This window comes from Antechinus flavipes, chromosome 2 (genome assembly GCF_016432865.1).
Source record: "Antechinus flavipes isolate AdamAnt ecotype Samford, QLD, Australia chromosome 2, AdamAnt_v2, whole genome shotgun sequence".
In the NCBI taxonomy this organism is placed as follows: Eukaryota; Metazoa; Chordata; class Mammalia; order Dasyuromorphia; family Dasyuridae; genus Antechinus; species Antechinus flavipes.
Window position 1 is genome coordinate 75,758,366 of NC_067399.1, and position 17,465 is coordinate 75,775,830.

Consider the following 17,465-nt stretch of genomic DNA (forward strand, 5'->3'; position numbering starts at 1 on the left):
AAAATTTCTGGGAAAACTCAAAATAATATCCCAGAAATTCAGCATAGATGTATATCCCATATCCCATATCAAAATGGGTACATGATTTGGCCATTAATGATAACAACTTAATGAAATTAGGAGAGTAAGGGATAGTTTATCAGATCTTTGGAGAAGGGAAGAATTTATGACCAAAGAAGAACTAGAACTCATTATAAAAGGCAAAATGGGCAATTTGATTACATTAAATTAAAAAAAAATGTTTTTTGCAAAAACAAAACCAAAAGAAACAATATTAAAAGGGAAGTACAAAGCTGGGGAAAAATCTCTATAGTCAATGTTTTTGATAAAGGTCTTATTTCTAAAATATATAAAGAAATGTGTCAAATTTATAAAAATACAAATCATTCCCCAATTGATAGATTGCCAAAGGATATGAACAGATAATTTTCAGATGATGAAATTAAACCCATCTATAGTCATATGAAAAAATGTTCTAAATCACTATTGATTAGAGAAATGCAAATTAAGACAACTAGGAAGTACCATCTCACATTTCTGAAATTGGATAAAGTAACAGAGAAAGATAATGATAAATGTTGGAGGGGATTTCAGAAAACAGAGACAATAATGCATTGTTGGTGGAGTAGTGAAGTGATCCAACTATTCTGAAGAACAATTCAAAACTATTCCCAAAGCTCTATAAAACTGTGCATACCCTTTAACTCAGTAGTGCCATTACAGGATCTGTATGCCAAAGAAATCATATAAAGGGAAAAGGACCTATATGTGCAAAAATATTTGTAGCAGCTCTTTTTATGGTAGCAAAGAGTTGGGAAATGAGTAGATGACCATCATTTGGGGTATGGCTGGATGGGTTGTGGTATATAAAGATAATGCAATATTATTTTTCTATAAAAATGATGAGCAAGCTGATTTTGGAAAGGCCTAGAAAAATACACAAATTGATGCTGAGCAAAACAAGCATAACCAGGAATATGTTGTGCATAATAACAGCAAGGATGTGTAATGGTCAACTATGAAAAACTTGGTTCTTCTCAGTGATTCAGTGATTCAAAGTAATCCCAATAGATTTTGGACAGAAAATATCACTTGCATCTAGGAAAAGTGCTACGAAGATAGAATGTAAATCAACACATGTTATGTTTACTTCTTTTTTCTTTTTTTTTAAATCTCTTTTGCTCTGATTTTTCTCTTCCATATGCAATTCAAGTCCTGTTAAAAAGGCTGAATAGTATGTTGCTAAGATAAAGCTTTAGGGAAATTTATTAGACTTGCCTCCAGGTTTGCTTGTTTTTTTTTTTTTAATCCATTAGTGAATATTTTCCAAAACAGAACAAGTTCTGTTAAAATTGATTCTTTGAAGTAAGCTAACATTGCATTTCAAACAAGGTCACCTGACTCCTCAGAAGTCATAGCCAAGGAGTGATTTATAAAACTGATTTTTATAATATAAAATACAAAATGACAGAACTTGTTTTAAACATAATTCAATTGAAAAAGGCAGGTCACCATAGTTAGCTTCTCCTAGACTTTCTTAATCCTATAGTAGAATTCCTTTGCTTCAGGTGATTCCTTTTCCAGTCATCTTGATCTATATCTTGCCACTGGACCCAGATGGCTCCAGAAGGGAAAGTAAAACAAATGAACTAACACAGAATGAAGAACATCAAACTTTTTGAGAAAAGCTCTCCTGGAATTGGGCAATGGAAACATTTCATTCTTTCCTTCCTTCCTTTCTTTCTTCCTCCCTTCCTCCCTCCCTTCCTTCCTTCTTTTCTTCCTTCCTTCTTTCCTTCCTTTTCTCCTCCTTCCTTCCTTCCTTCCTTCCTTTTTTCCTTCCTTCCTTCCTTCCTTTCTCTTTCTTCTTTACTTCTTTCCTTCTTTCCTTCCTTCCTTCCTTTCTATGTTCTGTCCTTCCTTCTTTTCTACTTTCCTTCCTTCCTTCCTTTCTTCCTTCTTTCCTTCCTTTTTTCTTTTCTTCTTTTTTTCCTTCCTTCCTTCCTTTCCTTCTCTGCCTCTCTTCTTTTCTCCTTCCCTCCTTCTTACCTTTTGTCCCTATATGGTATTATATCTTTATATTATATCTTTACTTACAGATTCTCTTAAAATCATTTTTTTTTCTCTTTTGCATCTCTAAATCCTCCCAAGATATCTTAGGGTTTGCTGGCTACATTTCTTTCTTAAGGAAAGACCAGACCTTAAACCAAAACCAATCTGATTTTAGTTGGTCTTAGGCCAAGCCCCATTCAGTCATTATTTGAGTCCTGTTTGACTCAAATAGAATGTAAATAGCAATCCTTTCAGCCATGTCCAGAAATCCTGAGGCTCTTCTCCTCCTAGATTTATTCATTCATTCATTCATTCATTTAAATTTTTCAGACTAGATGAAGGAGGAGATTTTTTGCCTCAATCCCTACCTATCTTTAATCACTGAATGGGTGTGATTTCAATCAAACTGAGATCTGTTGAAGACCTTCGCTTTAAAAAGGCCAAGGTTTCTAATTTCACTTAGAGCCATCTCCAGTCATCCTGATCTCTGTCTTGCCACTGTACCAAGATTTCTTTTTCAGTTCAAAGTTGAAAAAAAGAGATTAAGAGAAGGCTCAGCTTAAAGGACCAAGGGATCCCTGTGACTGAGAAATAATATCTTTCCTCTAAAGAGATTCCCTAAGGCTACCTTCATATCTTGATTTCTCAGGCTATAGATGAAAGAATTGAACATTGGAATGACCACTGTGTATACTATGGAGGCTACCATTTTCTTGCTGGAAAAATAAGAAGGGAAGAAATACACACTGAAAACTGTACCATAAAACATAGAGACCACAGAGAGGTGAGAGCCACAAGTGGAGAAAGCCTTTCTCCTATTACCCCGAGGATGACATCCTGAGGATGGCAGAGACAATACAAATATAAGAGATCAGAGTACATAGAAAAGGAACTGCCATAACAACTACCACAATGAAAACCACTAATTCATGTAATATTCTCTGTTGAGGTTTTCTTGGGGTCTCTAGAAGCAGCCTTCATTTCAGTTCAGTAATCACCAAAGTGTAGCCAAATCCTTTATTGTCTCTTTCAGTTTTGTCTCTTTTCCAAGGGCTTCAGCTAGCTTTTTTGGCGATCTTCTGTAGTCTTGGTTCTGAGAGTTTGAGCTCCTGCCTCCTTCTCTGGCCTGTGAATCTCTCTGAATTCAAAGGTTTATGCTTCAGCCTGCAGCCACCACAAAGGTGGCCAATGGAATGAATTTGTCTCAGCCTCCGGGAGCTTCTAGTGTGCCTCTTTTTTGGCCCTAAGAGCTTCTTCCTTATATGCTATACACTGAGTACAAATCAATTATTATATCACTAGAATTGTTGTAGGATTAAATCAATGCTAAACTAGATTTAACCATTGTCTCCTCAATTCCACTTAGTACCTTGTTTCAAGTTCTGGCCCATAACATCTCCTTGTAAAATTAAATCAATCATACTGAACCATGCTAAATTAGATAACTATTGTTCTATCAATTCCACTAACTTAGTACCTTGTAAGAATCCTTTGTTTCAAGTTCAGAGTTCTGGCCCGTAATAAATTCGTTTAGATGGATGAAAGAGCAGAAAACTTTCAAGGAGGGACTGATGTCACAAAAAAGTGGGACGTTTCCCCCACCACACAGGACAGTTTTGCCATAAGCAAAGTGTGTAAAAGAGCATGAAGATTAATGATCGCCCAGCACACACTCACCAGAAAGACACAGAACTGGGGTCTCATGGCTGTGGTATAATGCAGTGGTGACAAATGACCATCTAGCGATTATATGCCATCACAGCAAGCAGAAAGCTTTCCATATTCCCAAAGGAAAAAAAGAAATACAGCTTATTCAGGCATCCTGTATAGGAGATGATGTGATGCTGAATATACAGGTTATGGAACATCTTCAAGACTATACTGGAGGATAGACCATTGTCAGCAAAGAAGAGACTTGCCAGGAAGAAATAGATGGGTGTGTGGAGGCAAGCTTCAAAGATGATGGCAAGGAAGATGAGCACATTGCCTGCCATTGTGACCAAAGTACATGCATAGAAACAATCCAAAGACGAGGTATTGGTGTTCTGGCCTCTAGGAGAGCCCCCAGAGAAGAAAGACATACTGGTCTGATTTCCATGCCCCATTTCATTGACATGTTAAGAGTCATAAAATAAAAGACCTAGAAAAATTTAAAGAAACATTCTTTTAAATATATTACAGAGTGTAGTGGGAAGAATTAGACTAAGAATCAGGATAATGGGTTCCAAAAAAAATCTATTAGTGCCTTCATGTTTTTCATTCCATTCTCTCATATCTCCTTTGGAAGCTCATTTGGCTGATCAAGCCTCTTTTCTTTTCATTATCAATTTCTCTCCAAACACTATTTATTCTATCCCTATCTACACACATGGTCAGAATTCCATTTCTCCTAAAAATCTCTTAGCTGCTATTTCTCTCAAATTAATGTTCTTTCTTTCTATTCCCTTTAATTACTAATCTCCTTAAAAAAAAGTAGACTAAGTTCATAACCTACATTCCTATCTTTCTCTGATCCTTTAAGCAATTACTTAGACTTGCTACAAGGAATAGTACTGAGCTCTGTGGATTAACACGTTTTTCTCAAGTAGTCTTATAGAGCAGTGCTATTTTTGTATAAATTCTTCTTTAACTCTATCTTCAATGTCAACAGGAGATAATGCTACAAGAATATAAAGGAAGAGACAAAGGAGGGTCCATTTTGTTAGTATTAAGTATTATTGCTATAGAGCATAAAAATGGGTGGCTGACACTGAGAGAAACTGAAACCCTCCTAAAAAGATTGATGATGGGTCAGCTAGGTGGTACAGTAGAAAGAATACCAACCCTGAAGTCAGAAGGACCTGAGTTCAAATCTGATCTCAGACACTTAACACTTCCTAGTTTTGTGATCCTGGGCAAGTCACTTAATCCCATTGCCTCAGCAAAAAAAAAAAAAAAAAAAAAAAAAAGATTGATGACACAATGGATAGATCAGCTGGCTTGATGACATGCTATCTGACTCTCAGGAAGTCACTTAACTTATGACTCCTTTATTTTCCTGAATTATAATATGCAGATATTTTAGATGGTAATTTCTAGGATTATTGTGATGATCAAAATGAGGTAATGTTTTTAAAATGAGATAATATTTTAAAAGCACTTGGCACAATGTGTAGAACGTGGTACATAGTTAATAAATGTTTGCTTCCTTTACTTGTGTTCTTTTGTCCCTGGTGCCCTTACTGAAAAGGAAAAACTCCAATGACCATCATATGTGCTTTAATCACTTAGAAAACCTTAACATATAAAGAAGTGAAAAAAATTTTAAAATAGAACCAACAATTAGAATGCAATTTAGTTATGTCTCTTCTGGATTTTACTTTCTCAGAGTATTCTCTAAGGCCCTCTCGGGTTGAACAATTTGCTCAGGGTGACGTAACTAGCATGTTTCATAGGTCTCATTTGAATCCAGTTCTTTCTGACTATAATACCACACAATTATTCATTATGTTCCATGTCCCTTAATAATGACAAGAAAAGTGATAATAATAAAGAATAAGAACAAGAAGAACTAGCTTTTACAAAGTTCTTTTTTAGGTGTCAGGCACTGTGCATTATTTCATATATTTTTCATAACTACTTTGGGAAATATTTACAACTGATATTGATATCTTCTTTATAAAACATTACTTGTATATGTATCATTTTAGACTCAGTCTCATCACTAATTTTATTTTGTTACAATGGGTTCATTTGTGTGCTTGAATGTTCTGGAGTTTACAAAGAAAAATACCATGGAGATGGTACATTCTACTTTGCCTTCCTATGATATTTAATCAAATCCACCCAAGGATACCTCCCTTATTTTCTCCCTCCAATCTTTCTCCTTTCCCTCTTCATTCTATCTGAATTTAGAAGACTTTTCTAGCCTGTGAAATATGTGTATTTCTCTCAATATCCCATTCCTGTTAAACTAAACATTTTACTCTATTTTGATTGCTCTACACACCTCTCTATAGTCCCACCTTATCCTACTCCTTTATCCTTTTATTTCTTCATAAATTTACAAATCTTTTCTTTCCAAATGTATATATTGTTCTCTTTTTATTAGGGTTATTTGATTAGGGTTTTCTCTAAAAACTCCCTCCATTATTCTCTCCTCTCTCTCTATTCCCTTACCTTCTTACTGCTTTCTGAATTTAGAAGACTTTTATATTCTTATATAGATATATATTGTTCCTTCCTTAACCCATAGCCAATGAGAGTAGAGTTCCAGAACTACCAGCCTTCCTCCCCCATTTAATTCCTCTTTGTCACTTGTTGCTCATGTGCCTCATTTGAATAGTTAGTCTTTTTGTCTTTCTTATACAATTTTGTTTTCAATAATCTAATATGTTCAACTCTATCCCAATCTTTCTTTCAAACTATCTAATTACAAGGGTTCTTTTTGGTGGAGCCAAGATGCCAGACAGTAGACAAAACATTGCCCAAGCTCTCCCTAGCTTCCCTCTGAATTAACACTAGATCAAGTCTCTGAATGGATGTGGGAGTGACAGAACCCACAAATTATGAGTATTATAATTTTTCAGCCTGAGATCTTTTGGAAAGACTTCAGGAAAGATCTCCCTCAGTTGGGTAAGGGGAATGTGACCCATATTATGCCCAATGTAGGAAAGGCCCTCCACAGAGAAGTTTGGTGTAGAAAATCTAGCAGAAGGCTCTTAGCCAAAATAGGCACCATTAACTACTTTGTCCTGGTTCAGAAAGCCATTGTATCAGCAGATAGCTGTGAGATCATGAACACAACTACAATTTGTGAATCCCTGAAACCTCTTACAAAAGGCAGGACTTAACCAGTGTCACTTAGTCCAGTGAGGGAGAAGCAACATTGACCCATCCCAGCAGTGAGAAGCCCCTATAACCCTGCAGAGGAAGTTTGGGACAATCAGATTTCAACATTTCAAAATGAGCAAAAAAGCAAAAAGAGCTCTGACTATAGAGAGCTACTATGAAGACAGAGAAGATCAGAATACAAATCCAAAAGAGGACAAAAAAGGCAAAACACCTTCAAGTGGAGCCTCAAAGTGGAATATGAACAAGATCTCCAGTTCAAAAGGCTGTCTTGGAAGAAGTAAAAAAGGATATTAAAAGAGAGGTAGAAGAAAAATAGGAAAAAGAAATGAGAACTATCAGAAGAGTTGTGATACTTTGGAGAAAAAAGCCAACAGCTTGATTGAAAAAAAAAACTCCTTAAAAAATAAATTTGGCTAAATGGGAAAAAAATCCACTTGAACAAACTACTCACTTACTAACAAGATTCGATTTATTTTTCCATGTCTAATTTGTATTTATTTAAGCCCTTGTATTTCTTATATTTCTCTTGGATCTAATTTCTTAATTTTTTTCTTTAAAGTTTAGGTCTTTTTGCAATGAAATTTTTAAAATCTAAATAAAATGTCCATTTTTTCCCCATTCAGGATTATGCTTCACTTTTCTTGGTATGATATTTTTGGCTGCAACCCTAGTTCTTTTGCTCTTTGATATGTGTTCCTCCAAAATCAATAGTTTTTTAATGAAGTTGATCCTAAGTCTTTTATGATTCTAATGGTGGTTCCACCGTATTTGAATTGTTTTTTTCTTGTTTCTCCTACCCTGGAGGAGAATGGAACCACTTATTGAGTAGGAATGTGGTATTGAGTAGGCTGAATGTTTAAGAAAGAATTCCTTTGGTAGTTGAATGCAAGATGTATTGGAAGGGGGAGACTTAAGACAGAAAGTCGCATCAGCAGGCTATTATAATAGATCATGTGTAAAGTAATGAGGGCTTAAATCAGTCATGACATTATCAGAGGAAAGAAAAGAGAACATTAGAGAGATGTTGCAAAGGTGAAATCCATAGCCTTGGCATCAGACTAGATATGATGGACAAATACTGAACAACTGAGCATGAAAACTAGGTTGAAAGCTTGGGGAACTGAGAGGATAATGTGGTTCCCAACAGTAATAGGGAAGTAAGGAAGCAGAGGGAGATTTGGGGTAAAGAAAATTAGTTAAGTTTTGGACATTTTCAATTTAAGGTCTACTTGACATCCAGTTCAAAATGCCTAAAGGCAATTTGACAGAGTTTTTTTTTTTTTTTTACTTCAGTTTATTGATGTAGAATGAGACAGAGCCCATAAGTAGTTGATGGAAATGTATCTTTTACAATTTGACTAAAAATATTTATGTTAAATCAGACAAAGGAAAAATGGCTGCTCATTATAGAGCATATGGTTATACAAAAGGGAAAAGGTATGAGTATTAAAGAAAACATATATCACTAGGTACAGGAAATATAAAAGAAAGGTGTCTTTGTTAGCATAGCTAATTGCATTCAATTGGAACCATACAATACTTATGACAGTAATGAAGAGAAATAGTTCTTAGGTTCCTGAAATCTTTTTGTAGCAAGTAAGTCTTTTTTACCAATTAGGGAGGGAAAGAGGATAATAAAGGAAACCTGCTGTTATAGATTAGTTTTACGATTCATTCAGAGATTATACATAGCAAAAATTTCAAATACAGAACAAAATGGAATTAGTTATGTCAATTCTTTACAGACAGCTCTTAGCTAATAAAACTACTTTTTGTGCAATGTGTTCTATCAAGAAAAGAATGTTCTAAACATTACTTTTCATAATAAAATCTAAAAATGAATACATTATTTTGCTTGTTTATGGTATCCAAACTCTTCCTGATATGTTTCTCATGAATTCTAGCTACAATCTATTCAGGATCCATATTGCTGATTTTTTATTATTACTTTGAAATTTTTTATAGATTTTTTTTGTTTTTACATTACAAATATTCATAGGTTTCTTTCACTTCTTATAAAACATCTTGTAACAAAAGAAAATAGTTAATAAAACCAATAATACAGTGCCATTTTTGAAAGAACATGGAATATTTCACATCCTACTCCTTCCAATTGCTTATTCAAAATTTAATAGAAATCTGTTTTCCCTCCTATTTCTCACATCATTGGAAAAAAGGCAAAAGAAAACAAATTTCTTGTAACATCTATCTACAAGTAAGCAAAACAAATAATCTCAATGTCCATGTACAAAAATGCTTGTGTCTCAATCTAGATCCTAAAGTCCTCTACAAGGGTATCATTCTCTGAAATCAAAATGGCCTCTCAGACTGTAAGAGTTAAGTGATTAAAAAAAAATAAAGCTGCAAGGGTTAAGTGATAAAAAAAAATCATTTCATTTGACTCTTTACACATCTTTTGTAATTTATTTCTTTGTTTCTTATACTACAATAGTAATTCATCATATTTTTGTATCATAATTGATTCAGCCATTCTTCAATAGATGATTTTTCCTTTAAGTTTACAATTTTTTGCCATGAGAAATGTAAGGATGAAGTAAATGGATAATATCACATCAATATAGTGAAAATGAACAATTATTAGGGTTTAATAAATTGTTGGAAAATGAAATAAGCAGAATCAAAGAACAATTTATAAAATAATAACTCTACAAAACAACAGCAATGACTTTGAGAGTAGTTAGAACCATCATCAGTATAATCACTAGTCTAAGTACAGTAATTCTACAGTTATCTAACTTTTGTTCATTCTCTTGAGATAAGTGGGAAATGTGTCATATATGTACAAGTTGAAGAAACCATATTGAATGCCTTGAAAAAGAGAAGTTTCAGAAGGATGAGAGGAGAATCATCATTAAGAGGCTTCATTTGAGTGAGGGATTGCACATGTTCTTCTTTGTGCAAAGGAAGCAAGAGCTAGAATTTTCAAAGAAGTCTATTTAGGTTTGATATAAAGTTGAAGTTGGGCATGTTGTAGAGAGGATTCGTTTAGGTTACAGAATCTCAGATTTCCTTTCCAACATTTGGAGTCTGTGGGTCAGTGAAGAACACTATTTCCTAGACTGTTTTATTCATCTGAAGAATTCTTCCTAATATCATGCCATCTGCATGTTAGATCATTGTGACATCTATGGCAATTCAAACAATTGTTTCATATGTAGAATAGTACAATACTAAGGATGGAACTTTATTGTACCCTACTACAGATCTGTCTGCAGACTTTCATGCCTTGGTTCTCAGGTTATAGATGAAAGAAAGAGTTGAACATCGGAGTTTCCAATGTATATACCACAGAGGCCACAATATCTTTGGTGGGGTAATTAGATGGAGGACTAAAATATACACTGAAAAGCATACCATAAATGACACAGACCAAAGAGAAGTGAGAGCCACAAGTGGGGAAGGCCTTTCTCCTGCCACCCCTAAAGATGGCATCCTGAGGATGGCAGAGACAATACAGGTATGCGAGACCAGAGGGCATAGGAAAGAAACTGCCATAACTGGACCACCACCACCAAAAAAAAAAATTCATTTAGATGAGTGGGAGAGCAGGAAACTTTCAATAGAGGACTGATGTCACAAAAAAACAACAAGTTCTTCAAGTCAATGTTTCACCAAAATATTATCTATATAGAATTCCAATAAATTGAAGCAGAAGACAAAATAAGGTCCAAATTTGAAAGTATAATGGCATTTACCAGATTATATTTTTATATATAAGTAAAATTCACATTTTAATTCAATTTAATTTACACAGTTTAATACAGCATAAACAAGAATTTATTAAATGCCCACTATCTGGAATTCCAAGAAAGTAAAAACTTGAGGGAAAATAGACAGGAAGAAAATGATGATCAGTTTCATAGCACACTCGTGTATTGACCATAGAAACAGAGATTTTGCTGATGAGAGACATTCCCATTAAATTTCAACTAACTAGTCATCAAGAGGAAACCCTAATCTCTGAAGTTCAATCAGCAAAAGGACTTTACATAAATATACCTCTTTGGAAGGTACCTTTTAGATGATTGTATTTAAGAATCAATATCATTAATTTGATGGAGGTTGGGGAAAGAAGCATCAACTGTCTTCAGATCTCATCTGATCATAAATTTAAAATATTTTCAGTTTAGAAAATTTCTTTTTTCCATGAAATTACAAGTACTATTTATTTTTTGTGTCTGTTTCTTTTTTCCTGAGACTGTCCCAAACAGATCCAAAGAATGAACTTTTCTATTATTGCATTATCTCACAAGTAACTATGATTTACCCATGCAATCTAGATAGGTAAGATGCTCTAGTAGAGAGATATAACAACAGATGGCCCCACAATAATCTGTAGTTGAAATACATTAAAAATCCAATTGAAAAATATTTAATAAAATAAACATTAATGATATTCACTATCAATAATGTTAATGCAGTTTTCTAAATCTATATGAAATGAACAAGGATTTATTTTTATTTGAGTTTTATATTACTGGTGTAATGTATAAAGAGCTGACAGTAGGGTGGGAAGGACCTATCTTACTTCACTAAACTATAACATAGTAGTGAAATACTTTTAATAAATTAATAAATAAAAATAAAATAACTTTTAAAATTTTTTCAAAGCTTTTTATTTTCAAAATATGTGCAAAGATAGCTTTCAGCATTCACTCTTGTGAAATCTTGTGTTCCAATTTTTTTCTCCCTCCCATCCCCTTTATTAGACAGCAAATAATCCAATATATGTTAAACATATGCAATTGTTCTATACATATTTTCACACTTATGCTACACAAGAAAAATCCGATCAAAAAGGGAAAAAATAAGAAAACAAAAAGCAAGTAAACACCAACAAAAAGTGAAAATACTATGTTGTGATCCATACAATCCTCTCTCTGAGTGCAGATAATTCTCTCTATCACAAGTCCATTAGAAGTGACCTGAATCACCTCAATGTTGAAAAGAGCCACATCCATCAGAATCGATCATTATATATTCTTGTTGTTGTGTAATGTTCTCTTCACTTAGAATTAGTTCATGTAAATCTCTCCAGGCATTTCTAAAATCTAAAATCATCTCACTAATCATTTCTTATAGAATAATATTCCATAACACTCATATGTATAATTTACCCAGCCATTCTCCAGATGATGAACATCCATTCAGTTTCCAGTTCCTTGCCACTAAACTAAAAAGCTGCTACAAACATTTTTGTACATATGGGTCATTTTCTCTTTTTATGATCTCTTTAGGCTATAGATAAAGTAGATGCTGCTGGGTCAAAGAGTAGGCGCAGTTTGATAGACTTTTGGGCATAGTTCCATAAAATGGTTGAATAAGTTCACAACTACATCAATAATGTATTAGTGTCCAAGTTTTCTCATATCCCCTTCAGCATTCATCATTATCTTTTTCTGTCATCTTAGCCAATCTGAGAGATACAAGGCGGCATCTCAGAGTTGCCTTAATTTGCATTTCTTTGATCAATAGTGATTTAGAATATTTTTTCATATGACTAAAATGGTTTTAATTTCTCCATCTGAAAATTGTCTGTTCATATCCTTTGACCAATTACAAATTGGAGAATGGCTTGTATTCTTATAAAATTGAGTCAATTCTCTATATATTTTAGAAATGAGGCCTTTATCAGAATGCTTGAATGCATTTTTTCTCTGTTTACTCCTTTCCTTCTAATCTTGTCTGCACTGGTTTTGTTTGTACAAAAACTTTTAAACTTAATATAGTCAAAATTATCCATTTTGCATTGCATGATGTACTCTAATTCTTTTTTGTCCACAAATTCCTTCCTTCTCCACAGATGTGAGAGGTAGACTATCCTTGGTACTTCTCATTTGCTTATAGTATCACTCTTTATGTCTAAATCATGAATGCATTTTGACCTTATCTTGTATAGGGTTTTATGTATAGATTAAGGCCTAATTTCTGCCATACTAATTTCCAATTTTCCCAGAAATTTTTGTCAAATAATGAGTTCTTATCTCAGAGTCTTTGGGCTTATAAAATTCTAGATTACCATAGTCATTCACTATTATGTCATGAACCTAAACTAATACACTGATGGACTACTCTCTTTCTTAGATAGTGCCAAATGGTTTTGATGACCACTGCTTTATAACATAGTTTTAGGTTTGGTACACTTAGACCACCTTCATTTGCAGTTTTTTCATTAATTCTGTGGACAAAGAACTTAACTTTTTAGTTCCACAGACAGCTTTTAAGACAGTTGCAGAAAAGTTATTGATTTTCATTGAATGAGAGTTCTTAATGCTGTCTACAATGATTAAATTACATAGATTCTGTTTAAAAAAAAAAACCGCTAACAAAATTTTTCAGAAAAGAACATTTTGCAAATCATAAGGAACTATAAAATGTGCAGTAGGGGTAATAATTGTAATTGTCAAGTGAATAATGTTAAAGACAAGTTGTATCAAAGGAATGGTCCCCATTTAGTTGGATATGGAATTCGGAATGGTCCCCATTTAGTTGGATATGGAATTCTTTGACTTCATCTTATATTTCTTGACCTTGCATGCTCGGGTCCAAGTAGACAAAAGCCAAGATACTCAAATCTGCTAGGAGAAGAAAGAGTCCTAGTGTATGAAGCAAAGATTTACCCCATTCTGCCAGAAATATAGATCAGTATGCAAGGTGGTAAAATGGTAAAGTGTGTTCTGAAGAGATATTATATACTGCAATATAATCTGTAGGGATTAGATTTTGGAGACTGTCTGGGAGATATGATGTGACTAGAACCTTTAATTTTTTAATTTATAAATTATTATTCCCAGCAATCTTGTAAGTCTCTATAATTAATCATGTTGGATATACCCAGTTCATTCTGTTGGATCACTAAAGATTATTATTATTACAAGCATTGTGCATTTAATTTATTAGAATATATTAACAATATATTTCTCTCAATCATATAACATATAATTTGGAGTAATACTTACAAATATCACCAAGTGTAAGGAAAAAGGCACCAATTTCCTCTAACAGGCATTAACTTCTTAGTTTCTAATAAATTGGAACACTGTTCTATTTAATCAGTATAACTGCCCATCTTTTCATTAAGTTGAGTAAGTTGAATAGAATATTATTGAAAGATATGACATGAGACCTTTCATTTGCCTTGATGAAAGCCACTTTTTATGTTAATATTTACCAGTTCTAAACTGAATATAAAATATAATGATTTCAGAACCTTTTTCTTGGCAAGTGGCATGTCATTGATAACTGCTTTTCTATGAAGACAACCTTAAAAGAAAATGATGCCTCAGTTTGGAAGATTTGTAAGGGAAAGATACAAGTCTATTAAATGTCAAAGAAGAAGGAGGCCTTGTTCATTAAATGGTATGGCACTGGAATTAATATGTTGCTACCCTTACCCCACCCCCACACAAACCCTCTACCCTCAACTTAAAAGTTTTAAAGATGTAATTTAAGGAAAACATAAAGACTTCTAAACACAAATCCTCACATGATTTATCTTTATTAAGCCATATACATCTCTGGGGTTATTTCCTCATTTGGAAAATGAAAATGCATATTGACCACCATTCTCAGATCAAAAATGTTTCATTTCATTATTTTGAGCTATAAAATTAGATTTCCAATGTAGGATGTCCCTTCCTAATTTCCTTCCTAATTTAACCTATACTTGGTGAACAGATATTCTTGCAAAATTCCCAGCAAAGGCCATTTGGTCTCTGCTTTGAGGTTTCCAGTTTGGAGAACTTGCTATCTTCAGAAGATAGCAGCATTTACCTACTTTTGTCAGATCTCAATTTTAGAAAGTTCCTCCTCAGTTAAAACCTGCTTCTCTATAACATCAGCTCATTGCTTCAAGTTTTTTCCTCTAAGGCCAAGCCAAATGAATCTTTTACTCTACAAATCTTTCAAAATTTTGAAAACTGGTATCATATTAGCTGAAAAGATTTTTTAAAATAGAATAAACATACAGAGAATTTTTTTTCACTGAGTCTCATCTTCCATCATTTTTTTTCCTTTAATGATCTTCTTTTCTGGATATAGTCACAGGTCATTTGTCACTAGCCTTCCTAAAATGTGACTATCAGAAATTAACAATAATCATGCATTACATTTTGATCAAGGCAAAGTGTTAAACTTATTACTTCTAATAATGAGGTCCAAGATGAAATTGATTTTCTTGCCTGCCTTTATAATCCCCTAATCCCATCTGGTATTTTTCACATGAATTGCTATTTAGAAACAAATCCTCTGCCTTGCACTTATGTTCTTTGTTTTTGACTATTTAATTTTTATAAATGTATATTCATATTATAAGTATTTCTATATAACTCTCACTTTTCTAGAAGTCTTTCATAACCAGCTAAAAAGTAATTAATAATTTAGCAACTGAAAGCACACACAGGAATTCATATCTGGAGAATTACTCCACATCTTCTATTTTTAAAAAAATAAACAGAAATCAATTTTTTCTTCTCAGCTCTCCTACAATTAAAAAGAAAATTAAACTTATTAAAATATAACATGAATAGTCAAGAAAAACATTCTATCAATAGTTAATACAAAGATATCTGTCTTATTAATCCATACCTTTCTATTAGTGATAGAATGTTTTATCATCATAATTAGCTCTCTAGAATGATGAATGATCATTCTATTGTTCATAGTTCTTAAGTTTTCTTATAGTTGTTGTCTTTACATAAATTTTTTTTCCTGATTTTTCTCTTTTATTCAGCATTAGTTCACATAAAGTCTTCAAAATTGCTTATTGGTGTAATATTGATATGAGTACACATTTTTCTTCTATCTCTGATAGCTTCACTTTTACTTTTGTAGTTGGGAAAAAACCCTGAAACTAAGGAGAAATACTGAAGAATCATTTGTGATAAATGAATGTAAAGAAATAGTACTGTACTATAAGAAATGAGAAAAATGAACACTTCAAAGGCTATGAAAAGTTTATATGAACTGATGCTATTGATTTTCTTTAATGCAAGAGCTAGAGTTTACATTCCTATTTATTAAATATGACCGTCTTGTGAAAAATAACTTGTTTTACTGTACTGTAAGTTCAATATGAGTGAATTAAAAAACAAAAAAAATCTAATGATTTCATGAATTGCATTGAAGAGGAAGAGGCCCACCAAAAGTAATAGCTGTACCCTGACTCAGTGACATCTCAACTGGAATTATGTCTTCTGCTCTGTTCGCCATATTTTAGGGAGAAAAGAAAATTGACATGTTGATAAATGTGCAGAAGAAAAATAAACAAGAAGAGCCAGATGACTGGATCATGTGTCATATGTGAACCAGTTAAAGAAATCATGTTCATTTGCTTCTAGCTGAGAAGATTTAGAAGGATAAGAGAGGCGTCATAGTGGTCCCAACAAAGCAAGAGGTAGAAGTTCCAAAGAAGCCAATTTAGATTCTGAGAGGCTGAAGTTGGCAATGTTTTACAGAGGATTCTTGGTCAGATATACTTTAGGTTCTAAGTCCTCACTAGCTCTACAATTGTGTGATTTAATGAGAAAAGCTATAATTCTAATCTCTTGATTTCTTTGGGAATGTCAGTTGTCATCTCAAGTATCCTTCCTAGTATCATATCATCTACAAATGTGATCAACATGGCATCAATTAACAATTCAAGTCCCTGTTAAAAAGGCTGAATAGTACAGTCTAAGGACAAAGTCTTGGGATAATTTTTTAAAAGATTTCCTCCAGGTTTTCTTTTATCCATTAGTGAATTTTTTTTCAAACAGAACAAGTTCTGTTAAAATTGGTTATTTGAAACAAAATGCAAAGCGAGGACAAAGCTATGGAGACATCTTTGATTTAATTTGCAAAGCTAGAATTTGCACACCAAACCAGACAACTTAATTACCCTGACTTCAGAGATAAGTACTGATTTAGACTTCATTTTCATAAAAAAAAAAAAAATGAAAGAAACTTGTTTTGAACATAATTTAATTGCACAAGGCAGGTCATCTGACTAGTTAGCTTTTTCTAGATTTTATTAATTCCACTACAGAAGTCATTTCCATTTTGTTACTGAAAAGTGTACTGGGAGAGGAATTTGTAGTGGATGGTTAGAAATGACTCATCCATCTTCCTTTGCAGAGTCCATTACAGAATTTACATTATAGCTCCAGGGAAAAAAAGGATTTTGTCCACTAAGAATGAAAAAGAATTTATCCTCTGGCTAAGTTTTTCAACAGCCAGAAACGGGAACTTAACCTCTAGTCAATAAGGCTTCCATAAAAGAAAACATTGTTTTTTGAAAAGGCAATCCCATGATTGTTTAATACAATTTATCCTAAATTATTTGCTACTAAATCATAAAATCTTCTCAAATATCCATTTCTAAATCTATCGGTAACCCGGATTTAAGAAGTGATCTGTTATTTATGGCCTACATGTTAGAGCTAGTTTTTACTAAAAAGGGTTACTTAATCTTCTAATCAAACTAAAAATAAATCAAAGTAATGAAAAATAATTTATTTCCTTTTGAATTCAAAGTTGAAAAGAAGAGATTAAGAGAAGGTTCAGCATAGAGGGACAAAGGA

At 33.2% G+C, this 17,465-nt stretch overlaps 1 pseudogene; it reads right to left on the reverse strand.

Moving 5' to 3' along the window:
* Positions 1-2,611: 2,611 nt before the first annotated feature.
* On the reverse strand, positions 2,612-4,157 carry LOC127546430 (olfactory receptor 1N1-like; annotated as a pseudogene).
* Positions 4,158-17,465: the final 13,308 nt, after the last annotated feature.